The following is a 12838-nucleotide window of genomic DNA, read 5'->3' as shown; positions in this document are numbered from 1 at the left end:
TCTATTTGTTTAAATAGACCCTGTAATTTAAATTCTGTGTAAGTCTAGACTGGCTCTCTTCCCTTCAGGCTAAATTAATGAGATTTTTCTAATGATGTGATAAGATTACATTAAGAAGTTATAAAAATAATTGTTTTCAATTTTGCTTTTATTCTTTATTCAGAAGGTCATCCATTCCCTTCAAATGTTTCTCCCAAATTTCTATTCAGAGCTCAATCACAAGTTACAGATACAGAACTCTTCACCAAACAAATACCAACATCTACAGAACCCGTTTCCGGTCCCTCTCCCTCCTAGGTGTCTGCTGCCTTCACACCTGGGAGAGGAGGGAATTGATGGTCCCCCAGGAGCTGTTTTGCCCAGCTTTCAGGGTGTTATAAGCTCATTAAGGTGGAGAGCAGTTTTTCTCCTTACTTTCTTGATTCTCTTACTAACTCCAGCATTATCAAGTTTTATTTCCATTTCCAATACCAAACTATAAAAAAAATTGTACGTGTCTGCCTCTAAAATAGTGTGTACTGTAAATGTCTCATAATGCTTTTGGAAAATTAGCATTTTCATCCACCTGAAATAATGAAGGGCATTTAAAGAATGTGTTGATTAATATTTTTTCTTTTTCCAATTTTTATTAGTATATGTGTGCAATACATAATATGTTCATTGCGGGGAATTGGTATATTTACATGTCACATCTTGATCCTTTTTACCTCTCCTCCCTCCTGTTGCCTCTTTCCTTTCCCATCTCCGTATCTTGAACAATCCTGGCCAACCCAGGGATCCAGAGACATCTGCCACTGGTCCCAGGCCATAAACAACATATGCATCAATATAACAATCACTACAGGCTTCTATTCAAAGCTCAATGGTTTGCTTTTAAAATATATTCCTCTGGTATTCCTGTAGCATCCACACTGAGCTGAATTTGACAAATACCACCAGTCTATATATCAAAAGGAAACTGTCCATCTTTTTTTATTTGACCTAGTGAGTCATTAAAGTAATCTTTGGCCAATAATTCTGCTCAGTACTTAACTCTGCCCCAGAAATTGTGCCATTGCCACTGGGTGAGAAAGACTCTCATGGGAACTGTCCTCATCTTTACTGTCATGGTCATTTATCGAGCTCTCGAGGGGTTCCCAAGCACTGCACTGAACTATATGTACACATTGTTTATTTAACCCACATAACTCTGAAGCAAGCATTAATCCACTTCATAAATTAGGAAGCTGAGACACAAACAGGTCTGAGAACTTTCCGGACAATGCAGGCAGCTCCACAGACATATGTGATGTTGAACCCCACAGCATAACTATCAGCACACTATTGACCAGCAACCGTTCTCCTAATGGCTAAAATCTACACTGCTTATCAACAGCGGAAGTGTTCGTGGTGGCACTTTGCTTCCTTCGGGGTCAGCTCCATTATTGCACCTTGAAAACTAATTTTTCTGTTTATCTGCTGATCTTATACTTAAAAATGGTCAACATCTAAAAAGTCCATGAGGAATTCACCTTCACCTATATCCAAAGGCCTTTCAAGGTTGTTGGTATTTTTATATATTGGGATATTCTTCCTATTACCTGCAAATTTAATAAAAGAAAAACATTAGGCACAGCACACAGATATCAATTCAAACATCTATTTCTTCTCCACATAGCATCTTTCTTGCTCTTCCCGATCCCCTGGCGTTTCTATAGTAACCTGGCATCCTCAGCTGCCACCTTTCTGCTGGCACTAAAGGGCCATTTATAATCAGCACTCCACTTGTTCTGAAATGTGCCTCCAACTCTAACACAACAGATAGTTCGTAAGTTAACAGGACCTGGAGCATTGCTTAGCTTGAGTTAAACTCACACATTCAGAGGAGTGAGAATACCAAGAATCGGTGTTGCAGCATTCAGCTCTCAGCTTCAGGACCAATAAAAAGAACTGTGCTGATTCCTGAGATCCTGGGACTCAGTCTCTGCCCCTTTCCACCCAGGCCATCTCCAGCTGCTCTACCGTAGGCTGCCTCTGACCCAGAGCAACCACGTGTGAGAGAGGAGTTTCCTGAAATGATCATTTCTAAGGTCAGGGTCATTCCCACCCCGCCCGGAAAAGCCTTTAACTCCTCCATCCACAGAACTGGAGATGACCACTCTTTCCTGCTGCATCAGACAATCAAATGCTGGACTCTGGGCCTGGCCTAGCAGAGGCAGAGGAGCCGCCAGATCTGGGCCAAGACAAGGGCCTCCCAGGGACACCAACAGCCCCCAGCAGAGAAAGCTGCTCTCCTTCACCTTTGCATGTAAGCCAGCTGCTGAGCCATACTGCTTGTCATTGTATGGTGAATTACTTTTTTAAAAAACTAATTATTTTACGAATAGCCCAATTACATTATGTGTGTCGTGTAGGGAGATGAAATAATTACTTTTTCAAATGTAAACATTCAAAATTCACCAGGCTATCTCCACTCACAATCTTTCCCCAACTATGTTCACTCCTGTCCTAACTCATGGTGGCACTTGATAAAAACTGTTCCTCTAAAACCGTCTCATAAAGAAAACTCTAGGCCAAATTGGGTCACTATTGATTTTTTCCAGATATTTAGAAGGAAGAATTAGTGCAAATCCTACACATACCCTTTGGGAAGTAAAACAGAAGGAAAACTTTCTTTAAATGTGTGTTAAGAGGCCAGCATTATCTTGATAGGAAATCTTCACAAAAGCATTACAGTAAAAATAATAGGCCATTATTTCTCATGAACACTGTATAGAAATCTCAACACAGGAGCCCAAATTCAGTGATATATAAAGAGGAGGAAGCCCAATATCGTGATCAAGTCAGTTTGTTTTAAGGATCCAAGCTTCATTGGTGCTGTGGCTTGTATCTAGATGTCCTCCAATAGCTTGATGAGCTCATGGGTGGGGCTTTTGGAAGAAGGCTGGAGTAGGGGCCACATCGCTAACTTGCTGTTAGGGGGTGGGGTCTGGTTGGGAGGGTGAGCTACTGGGATCATGACCCGGAAGGGTTCATCTCCCTCCCCAGCCCCTCAGCTCTCTGTCTCTGCTGCCTGACTGCCATGACACGAGCAGCTTCCTTCTGCCCAGGCCCTTCCATCCTGCTGCGACCACGCAAGTGTTACTGGGTTTGGGGATGCCGAGTCTCCTTCTAGAGGTGGTGCCCAGATTCTTTCCATCTCAAACAAAGAATTGAAAAAAAAAAAAAAAAAAACCAAGCTGTGGAGAGCCAACAGCTCTATAAGTATTAAGATGGACAACTTGGATTTCCTAGGAAAGGGTTAAGTGAAATATTGTAGAGCTTGCTGCCCAGCTCTGAAGAAGCTAGGTGTAGGAGAAAGTGATAAGAACAGCACAAGGACACGGAGCTAGGGAAAAGAAAACACGGGACTGTCTCAAGGCCTGGGGAATTTCCAGCTGTGCCTTATGTAAGATGTTTTCTATTCTCGAGTGCTATAAAAGAGAGCAATAAAGTCAATAAAGCAGCTCGGTAACAGAGAGCCCTCCCGACTCTGTCTTTTCTTTCTCTTCTCAATCCTCCCTTCCCCATTCAGGAACCGTTCGACAGGTGACAGCGGGCTCCGTCACCAAGCAAAAATAGTGGCAACGTTTCACTTTAATTGAGGTAGGAAAAATTAAAAGTGAAGGGTAAGGGAGAAACTGGCTCTACAGAGCAAACTTGGGCCAAGTAAAAAAGAGGAAAAATAAAAATAAAAAACAAAAGTACGCCTTGGAGGCACAGAGCAGGGTGCCGTGAAGAGCCACCATAGCCCGCACTTAATGGCATCTTGTCTCTCTTACTCCGCGCATCGCAGGCTCTCACGAGAAGTCTCCATCCGGGTCCTGAGAATTATTTGGCACGTATGTCCTGCGACCGGGCCACTTACACCCTCAACCAACCTGCCTAACTGCCTCACGAGGACTGAAACTTAAGCAAACTGGGCCAAGATCGATCTCTCCTCCTTCAAGTTGCAGATGTCAAGTGTTTAGTCCCAAAGACAAGGAGAGTGACTAATTTGACCTTGAAAATCCATTTAATTTACTACATTAACAGAAAAGAATCACAGGATCATTTGGCTGCAAAAAAAATAATTTTATAAAATTCAACATCTATTCATGATAAACAGAAACCAAGAGAAGTTCTTTAATGTGATAGATGGCATCTGCAGAAAATAACTTCATCAGACCTCACATTTAATGTTGAAGCATTAGATTTCCTCCAGAGATAGAGACTGTCACAGCATATCCACCACTGCTGCTTACATCCAACACTGTCCTGATTGTCTGAAGCAATGCAATAAGGTGAGCCAAAGAACGGATGCGTGAGTTAGAACGGACACAGGTCCGTCATTATCCACAGATGGCATTATTGTCCTGGTAGAAAAGTCAAGAGAACCCTACTGATAATTACTGAAGTTAGCAAAGTTATCTATCGTGTCTGAAAAATAACATTTCTTGTATGAATGTATTATTTCAAATTATAGGAATTAGTGTTATTTTGGATTCAAAGTCAATATTTAAAAATCAATTGTTTTTCTGTATACTAGACACAAAAAATAGAAAATGAAATTTAAAGTATATGCATGCTTTTCAATTCACTGTGGAGTTATGTTCTGATAAACCCATTATAAATTAAAAATATAAGTTAAAAATATATTTAATATGTCTAACCTGCCAAACATGGTAACTTAGCCTAGCCTTCCTTAAGCATGCTCAGAACACTTGCATTAGACTATAATTGGGCAAAATAATTTGTAACACAAGCCTATTTTGTAATAAAATGTTGAATATCTCATGCAATTTATTGAATACTCTACTGAAAAATAAAAATCAGAATGGTTGCTGGTTCCCACCATCATAAAGTCTAAAAATTGTGTAAATCAAACCATCATAATTCTGGAACTGTTTATACTACCATTTGTGTAAGCATCAAGAATATCAAATACCTTGGAATAAATATAATTTTAAAAGTTAAATCTAACAAAAATGTTCAAGTTCTCTACACAGAAAATGATTAAATGTTTATTGATGCTAATTAAGAGGTTATATTAGTTGTCTATGGCTGCATACCAAATTACTCTGAACCTTACTTGCTTAAAACAAGAATAAATAGCAGGAGCAACTTGACTCCTTCCGACCAGAGGCCTTTGATAATGTTGCAGTCTTTCGGCCCAGGCTGCAGCCATCTGAAAGTTTGCTTGGGCTGCAAAATGGACATCTCCATAGGACCTCCAAGCATTGTCCTTGGCTTCCCTGAGAGAAATAATCCAAGAAGCCAAGGTGGAAGCTGAAATGTCTCTTATGACTAGCCTCGAAGCGATGCACCATCCTCTTCCACAGTGACCACACAGACCAGTCACTGCAGGGGGATTCTACGGAAGGGTGGGAATTGCCAGGGCCAAGGAGACTACCAACAACAGGCAGAAGATGCACTTGCAGAGCTTGTCTCTGGGGGTAGAAGTCACTAGCGTGATTTGAACTGAAGTCACCCTTCCTTAACAAAACACACACACACCACACACACACACACACACACACTTGTTTGTTAAACTCTACCCACAGTGAAAGCAAATACCCACTGAGCATTTCCATGTGCCAGGCATCACTTGAATAGAGGCAGTGCACCATTTCTGCCCCAGCTAGCAAATGCAAAAACTGAGGATCAGAGAGAGAATGGGACCTGCCTGAGGTCAAGGAAGCTAATGAGCTCAGAGATCTGCCTGTGACTGTGACCTGCTCCTGCCATCACCCATACTGCCTCACATGCGGCTGGAAGCAAACTGGACTAAATAAAGTGTCAATTATTATTGATGTCCCCTTCGTTATAAAGATGCAAGAACACTCCCTATTTGCAAAGTCAGAAAAGTTTCCAAGCAAAAACTCCTTTCAAAGAGAAAACATCAATACTAGCTGATGTTCTTTTGCATTATAGCTGTTGCTAAACTGCTAAAATTGTTGAAAGTAGAATGCTACATACATTATATGACTTGTTTTCCATTAGAAAGTATAATATTGGATGATTGTGCATTTTGTTTGTGTGAAGAGGGGACTTCTACCTCTCTGAAATTGCAAATGTCATTACAACATGTTGCATATTTATTAGCCCATCTGCTGGTACAGCATTAAGGGGGGGGGGGTCTTACAATAAGCAATATATTCACAGTTTTATTACCTGATGTGCAAAATAACAACACTTGGTAAGCATGCATTATTGTGCTGAGTAATTTCTATTTTCAATTTAATTCATAACATTTTTAAAGACCACAAAAGTGAACATTTGCTTAGCATCAGGTTCTGTTTTCATATTTTGGTTGAAAAGAATAATCACTGGCATTTGGGGGTAATCAACACGGGTCGCTCATCAGCACAAGCTTTTCAGAGGTTTCAACTGTTGATGTTTCTAGAAACTTCATTATGAGGTCACAAATTTGGCAGCTGCACATTACCCAAATTGACAAGGTAGGAATGGGAAAGGTGAATTTGCATCAGACCCCCCAGGTATTTCCAGGGCAGGGCCTCTGCTAGGACACAGCTGCTGTATTTTGCTAACAGAAATTCAATTGCAGGGCAAGCTGAGACTGTTTATCTCTCTTGGCAAAATACCAGCAGCATGTATCAGCTGGGGGTTCTTTCAAAAACAACTGATCCCAAAATAACAATTAAATAAGGGCTTGAGCAGAAAATCAAAGCCAGAGCATGGCATTCAGCACACCTGGGAAAGGAGAGGCAGAGATGAACTCTCAGTGAGGGAGTAGACTGCCTGTTCCCTCTCCCTGCCTTTGCCTTGCCGGGAAAGGGAGCGGTGTCTTCCCAGGTAAAATGGTGCCTCTCAGGTCTTGTACTCCATCATGAAAGAGAATCCCTTATTTCCTGTCAGATCATAGGGATCTAGGTGATTGTCGCAGCCTCAGTGGCCACCTGCTGCCCTTGGCAAAGTTGCCCACAGAGCCCCCTTTAACATGTGTGCTGGTTTCCTACTGCTGCATAACAGACACTCCAAACTAAAGCAGGCTAAGACTAGAGCTACACTCACAGATTCTAAAGATGGCTTCTCAGGACATCCAAGGCCTCAGCTGGAAAGACTCAATTGCCTGGGACTGATAGACTGGAATATCAGGATGCTTTTCCTTGTGTGTACCTGGTGGCCGGGCCAGAGAGACACGAAGGCTAGGTCTTAGCTGTGATTAGTGACCGAAGATCTACGTGTGGCCTCTTCATCTGACCTGAGCTGCTACCGACACAGCAGTGGGGTCCCACGAGGAAAAGCCAAGCAGCAAATGAGCCAGGTGAGAGCTGAGGGGCCTTTTCTGAGCTGGCGTCAAATTTCACACAGCTGCTCTTCCTCTGCTTTCCAGGGATTACAGTTCCGACCACCCAGGTTCAAGGAGGCTGTTGTGACAGGGTCACCCGGCAGAAGAGCATGAGGGATGGAGCTACTGTTGGCATGAGCTTAGGGGAAAGAATCAGGCATGACAAGAGCACAGTGGTCTCCACTCCCAATTCCTGCCAGGTTCTCTGAAAGAAAAGTGTCAAGAGAGAAATAGAGGAACCTGGAATACATATTTGGAAAAATGCCTTCATTCAATCAACAAACGGAACACCATGTGTCATGGCCATACAAATCCTGTGTGATACAATCCTCTTCCTCCTCCAGACTCACCTAGACTCTGGAACCCTTTCCAGCCACACTGAGCTTTAGGTTTCTCTTGCCCTTGGATTTCTCTGCCCCAGGGCCTTTGCTCCTGCCTGCCCCTCCCCTCCTCAGTTTAATACTCTCCCATCCTTCAGATCTCAGTTTAAACATCATTTCTTTGTGGAAACTTTCCTGACCTCCCTGATTAGGTCAAACTTCCAGAATAGACAGTCATAGCACTAAGTGCTTTATCATGGGTATAATTTTTTTATATTTATTATCTTCTCATCTGACTGTAAACTCCATGTATTGATTAAACTCCAATAAGTGATTGACTCTAAACTCCAATAATTGATTCAAATTAACCATTGTCAGTTCCCCCCAACACACACCCACAGAACTCACAGCCCCAAGAAGGGGTTTAATAAACATTTGTTGGAACAGGTTCACATGGTTGTTGAGCACCTCATATACATCAGTGTTGGGCACAGAATACAGCAGTGACTGAGGCAGTTCCTCTTCTGCCCTCTTGGAGATCACATCTTGATGAGGAAACAGATTGAGACAGGAGATTAGGATGCAGTAAAGCTGGCTGGAGAAGTAGGTGTGACCTGTTAATTACAAAACCCCAGAACACATGCTCGGTTCCCAAACCCCTGCACACAGACTTCTCCTGAGAGCTGGAGCAGCTTCACTACAGGATGGCCTTGAGTTGACATCAGCCTGAGGAGTGGGTGATACAAAAAGGGCACCGCACATTGAGTTTTTGCCACTGTGTTCTCTCTTGCGTGAGGGATGGCCACCCTCGCACTGTAGGATGTACTTTGTTTCCTACTTTTACTTGGCCCAAACTCGCTCTACAGAGCCTGATTCTTTTCCTACCTTTAATAAAACTTTGCTACCATTTGTGCTTGTCTTGACCAATTCTTTGCTCAGGACAGAAAGAACCTAGAAACCACCAGAAAGAGACTCCAGCACCCCAAAACCCGATAACAAAATGGTAAACAGGTAAAGCTAGGGACTGCGTGTGTTGAAAAAAGGCCTCTGGGGAAGAAAAGGAGAGCACCTAGCCCAGTCTGGGAGTCAGGGGAGGCCTCCTTGAAATGAGATTCCACCAGGCACTTCGCCCCACCCCCAGTGCCAAGCATGCGGGCACACACATCTCCATTTCTTCTGTTCCTTTAGGGGCAAATAATTACTCCTTTGTAATTTATCTTGCTGTGTTGCAGGATAAATCGCTATACACCAAAGAAAGAGAACTATAAATATATTTCTCAGTGTGAATGGGCCTTTCAACATTTCCTTGTGCCCTAATTAAGTTGTATTAACTGAGAGCACTTTGACACTGTTAAACTTAATGACCCTCTGCTTAAGGAGGAAAGACACCTTTACAGTGAAATTATAGTCCAAGCTGTAATGCCTAGCTGGAGATATGCCTAGCTGGAGATATGAATCCCTGCAAGTATATTGTTTCCAAATGCCTCAAAGCACCAGTTTTGAAGCAACAATAATGTGCAAGTGGCTCTGCTGTCCTTTAAGCAATTTGTATGCAGGGCTATTTCTTCACCTGTCTACCCAGCAGAGGCACAAGAGCAGTTGCTTCCGTTCTGGAGTTACCTTATTGACCCCAAAGAGCATTAAGTGGGCCAGGAATCCTTTAAGACCACCACCTGGTAACAAGACCTCATATCAAGGCCATCATTTCCACACAGGAACCAGATTTTACATCATAACAACCCCCTAAGGTATTCTATGAGCGGTTAAGGGAGCTTTTATTGACAATAACAAGGAAAGTAGCTCCTACATTTCCAGGAGGGGTCCCGAGTGGGTGGCCCCAGGGCCCCTCAATCTGGAGCTAATTATAGCCAAGCAGAGCACAGGAACTGTTTGGTTGTTTTGTGTCCACCTCTCACAGGTGGCTCTGTGACTTTAAAATGACCATTTGGGACTCAGGCTTCTAACCCCTTTCTTCAACAGATAGGCTTTCAAAGAAACTGAGAATTTAGAGGAAAAACCTGGTTATTTTGCATTTTAATTTCATCAGCACTCAGGAGTTTAGTAGGGAGGGGCTGCACCTCCCTTTAGCAGAGAGTGGGCTGCATCCTATGTTGCCTGAGGAAGTTCATTCTTGGTCCAAAGAAGTCCTAGTTCGACTGTCTATTATTTTAATTCTTATCCATGTGACTGTCACCCAACTCTATCTCAGGCCCTTCCCCTGGCTAGCTGCCTTCCTCATAAGCTAACTAAATAAACTATTTTCTTCTTTTCCCCGCTCTGAAGAAGTATCCCAAACCGCCATTAGGGAAGAAAGGGTGAAGACCAAACTCTGGCTGCTTTGTGCTGAGAAGGGTCAACGTAGAGGAGACGGCAGCCATGATTTTCTTCAGCATGTTCATCGCTGGATCCATTTGGAGTTTGACAGCCTCTAGGAGGGAATAAACAAATTTCACCAAGAGATTAAGAGTGTATGACCCAAACATAACCAGAGGGAAAAGACAGATGGGAGGTGAGTAAGGGAAGAAGCTGAGTCTAAGCACTTAAGGTATTTTTATAGCCTTTCAGTAGATGAGGAAACTGAGGCTTGGAGAATTTAAGCTACTTTATTCATTTCTCTATTCATTTCAATAACTAGGCTTTGAATTGTTATGGATGAGCCAGTTAGAACAATAGAGACGTTCTCCACACTCTGTGCCAGGTTAGGGGGAGTCACAAGGAAGTGTCACACACTAGGTGAGCTACTGTAAGACCAAGGGCCTTACCAAACACTCCGAGGAGCTGACTATAGTGAAGCACACCCAGGGATCCCAGCGGTGCCTCCAGAATGTAAGGCCAAGGGCCTTACCAAATGTTCCAAGGAGCTGAAGTGGAGCACACCCAGGAATCCCAGCGGTGCCTTCAGAATGTAAGACCAAGAGCCTTACCAAACGCTCCAAGGAGCTGGCTACAGCGAAGACCACCCGGGAAGGAACACACCAGCCAAGTTGGGAAACAGACCCTTATTAGTTTGGCCAGATGGCACTCTCAAAGCAAAATAGCTTAGAGAGGCAACTGGCTCAGAATCTGAGGCTGTTTTTATAGGGGGTTGAGGGGGAAGTTAACATATCAAAGAAAAGGGGACAAAGGTTAGTGGTGGACTGTCACATATTGATGGTTAGCAGACATCTGCAGCTTGTTCTAACAATTGTGGTGCCTGGAATATCAGTTCTGGATAAACAAAGAGTTGAGTAGTTTACTCTGGGACCCTAGGTCGGTTACAGATCCCTATCTAGCATCTCTAGACTAACAAACATCTCCATCCATTAACTCACATTTTAATCACAATGGGGCTGGAGAAAAAGGGGCAAAGGTTATGCAGTCCCACACTACAAAACATCCTGCAACTGCAGTAAGTTTACTGCCAAGCAGGGTGTGGGGGCTTGGGGTGCTTTGTCCAAGCACAAGCACTTTGTTCAAGCACAGGTACAAAATGGCGCTGAGGCACAAGATGGAATTGGGTTGGCTCTCACAGAATGCCTGCTTTTTATCAGGCCCTTTCTGAGTAATACCATGTAGTGGATCTGACAGATAGAGTCCAGCCTCTTTCATACAGCAAGCAAAGAATTGCAAGCATACATCCAATAGTAAAAGAAAAGGCAGTTACATTTATTGAAGACGACAGGAAGACGTGCCGAGGGCAGATCCATGCCAGCAGAAACAAAAATGTGGCCCGAATAGAAAAGTAGTGTCGGAACAACAGGAAAATAAAAATCACACAAATATAGCAGGCTTTCAGATTTTTTTTTTTTTCTTTTTCGGTACCGGGGATCGAACTTGGGTCCTTGCACTTGCGCAGCAGGCGGCGAAACCACTGAGGCTTTCAGATTTTAAAAGATGTGTACACCACTCGGGGTGCCTCTCTCTGGGTCCCAGGCTAAAACTGACAGGAATGATTGACAAGATGCTGAATAATCTCAGGGGCTTTCAACACACATGCCTCCCCAGAATCCACTCTGATTAAATTACAAAATGAGATGCAGTGCATATGTATGAACCTGTAAAGAGGTTCAAGTGGGAGAAATGTTACTGAAGGTCTGGCCTGGAGCTCTAAAGATTCCCAGTCTTTGTTATTTTTATTTTTGCCTTTATTAGAACAGTGATGACAAACCCGTAAGAGATGAGCACCCAAACTGCAACTCAAAACCCACTTATTTATCACGCAGTGCCAACACTGCAATTAAACCTGAGTACTGAGGTTTCCATTTAGAAAAAAACAACTCATATATTAACATGTTTTGCCTTAAAAGAAAAACAACACACAGCCATTGGTTTGCCACCACTGTCTTAGAACAAAGGAAGGAGGATTGCCCCGGGGTGTTGCCCAAATTCGGGTGGGTGGAAGGGGAGGGGTCTCCCTGTGGTAGGTATGAGTACTTGGAGACTCAATAACCAACAAGACAGCCAAAGCCCCCCAAACCCAGCACACTTGCAGTCCCCAGGGGAGTCCATACGAACATGTGGACAGCTGAACACTAAGTGTGCTTGGAGAGAATAAAATGGAGATGAGGTTGGAGAAGAACGGACAGGGAGAGGGATTCCAACTGAGTGGCCGGTGTGCTCAGAAAAAGCCCTCCAAGGAGATCTTCGAGCGGCTCTGAATGCTGAGGAGGGAGCAGCTCTAGAAAGAGGTCTTTAGGTAGAAAAAAATAATTGGTACAAAAGCCTAAAGATGGGCTGGCTTGACCGACTGATTTTCTCAGGAACAGAGCAAGCTTACTGCGGAGACGTGGACTCCAGCCAGTTCTGTCTGGCTCTGGAGCCCAGGATCTTAACCACTGTGCTTCACAGGCTCTTGCCCAGGAAAAATAACACAGGGAATCCAGAGCTGATTCTCCAGAAGACAGAAGCCAAGCACAAGGTTCCACTCTCTGGGCAGATACAGTTATCAAACCAGGAATGGAGAAAAATCATTTTGAAAGCTGGATGGAAACAGGTTCCTCGAGCCCAGCCCCAACCAGGTGAAATTCCGTTCCACCAGACAGAGCCAAAGCACAACGAAGGACTGTAGCTGAAACTCCACAATATCTTCTGTACCTGCGTAGCCCACTATTTACGATCACAAGTCATTATATGTTTCGTTCACTCATTTAAATAATATTGTAAAGCATCCTCTCTCCCAGGTGGTGAACCTGGTGCGCAAGAAGCACTCTGCCCCCACGTGCAGAGAGTT

General features: G+C 43.5%; 1 long non-coding RNA gene across 1 annotated transcript; it reads left to right on the top strand.

The window, feature by feature from the left end:
* The first annotated feature begins 2313 nt into the window (after nucleotides 1–2313).
* LOC110345711 (uncharacterized) lies at nucleotides 2314–11137 on the top strand. The gene is made up of 3 exons (XR_002389249.2): nucleotides 2314–3624; nucleotides 3815–4301; nucleotides 9913–11137. It is a non-coding gene; the product is annotated as an uncharacterized LOC110345711 (long non-coding RNA).
* The last annotated feature ends 1701 nt before the right edge of the window (nucleotides 11138–12838 follow it).

This window comes from Heterocephalus glaber, unplaced genomic scaffold (assembly GCF_053883595.1).
Source record: "Heterocephalus glaber isolate CG9 unplaced genomic scaffold, H.glaber_assembly_v1.0 deba00001472, whole genome shotgun sequence".
Classification (NCBI taxonomy): domain Eukaryota; kingdom Metazoa; phylum Chordata; class Mammalia; order Rodentia; family Bathyergidae; genus Heterocephalus; species Heterocephalus glaber.
This window is presented reverse-complemented; position numbering and strand designations above follow the sequence as displayed.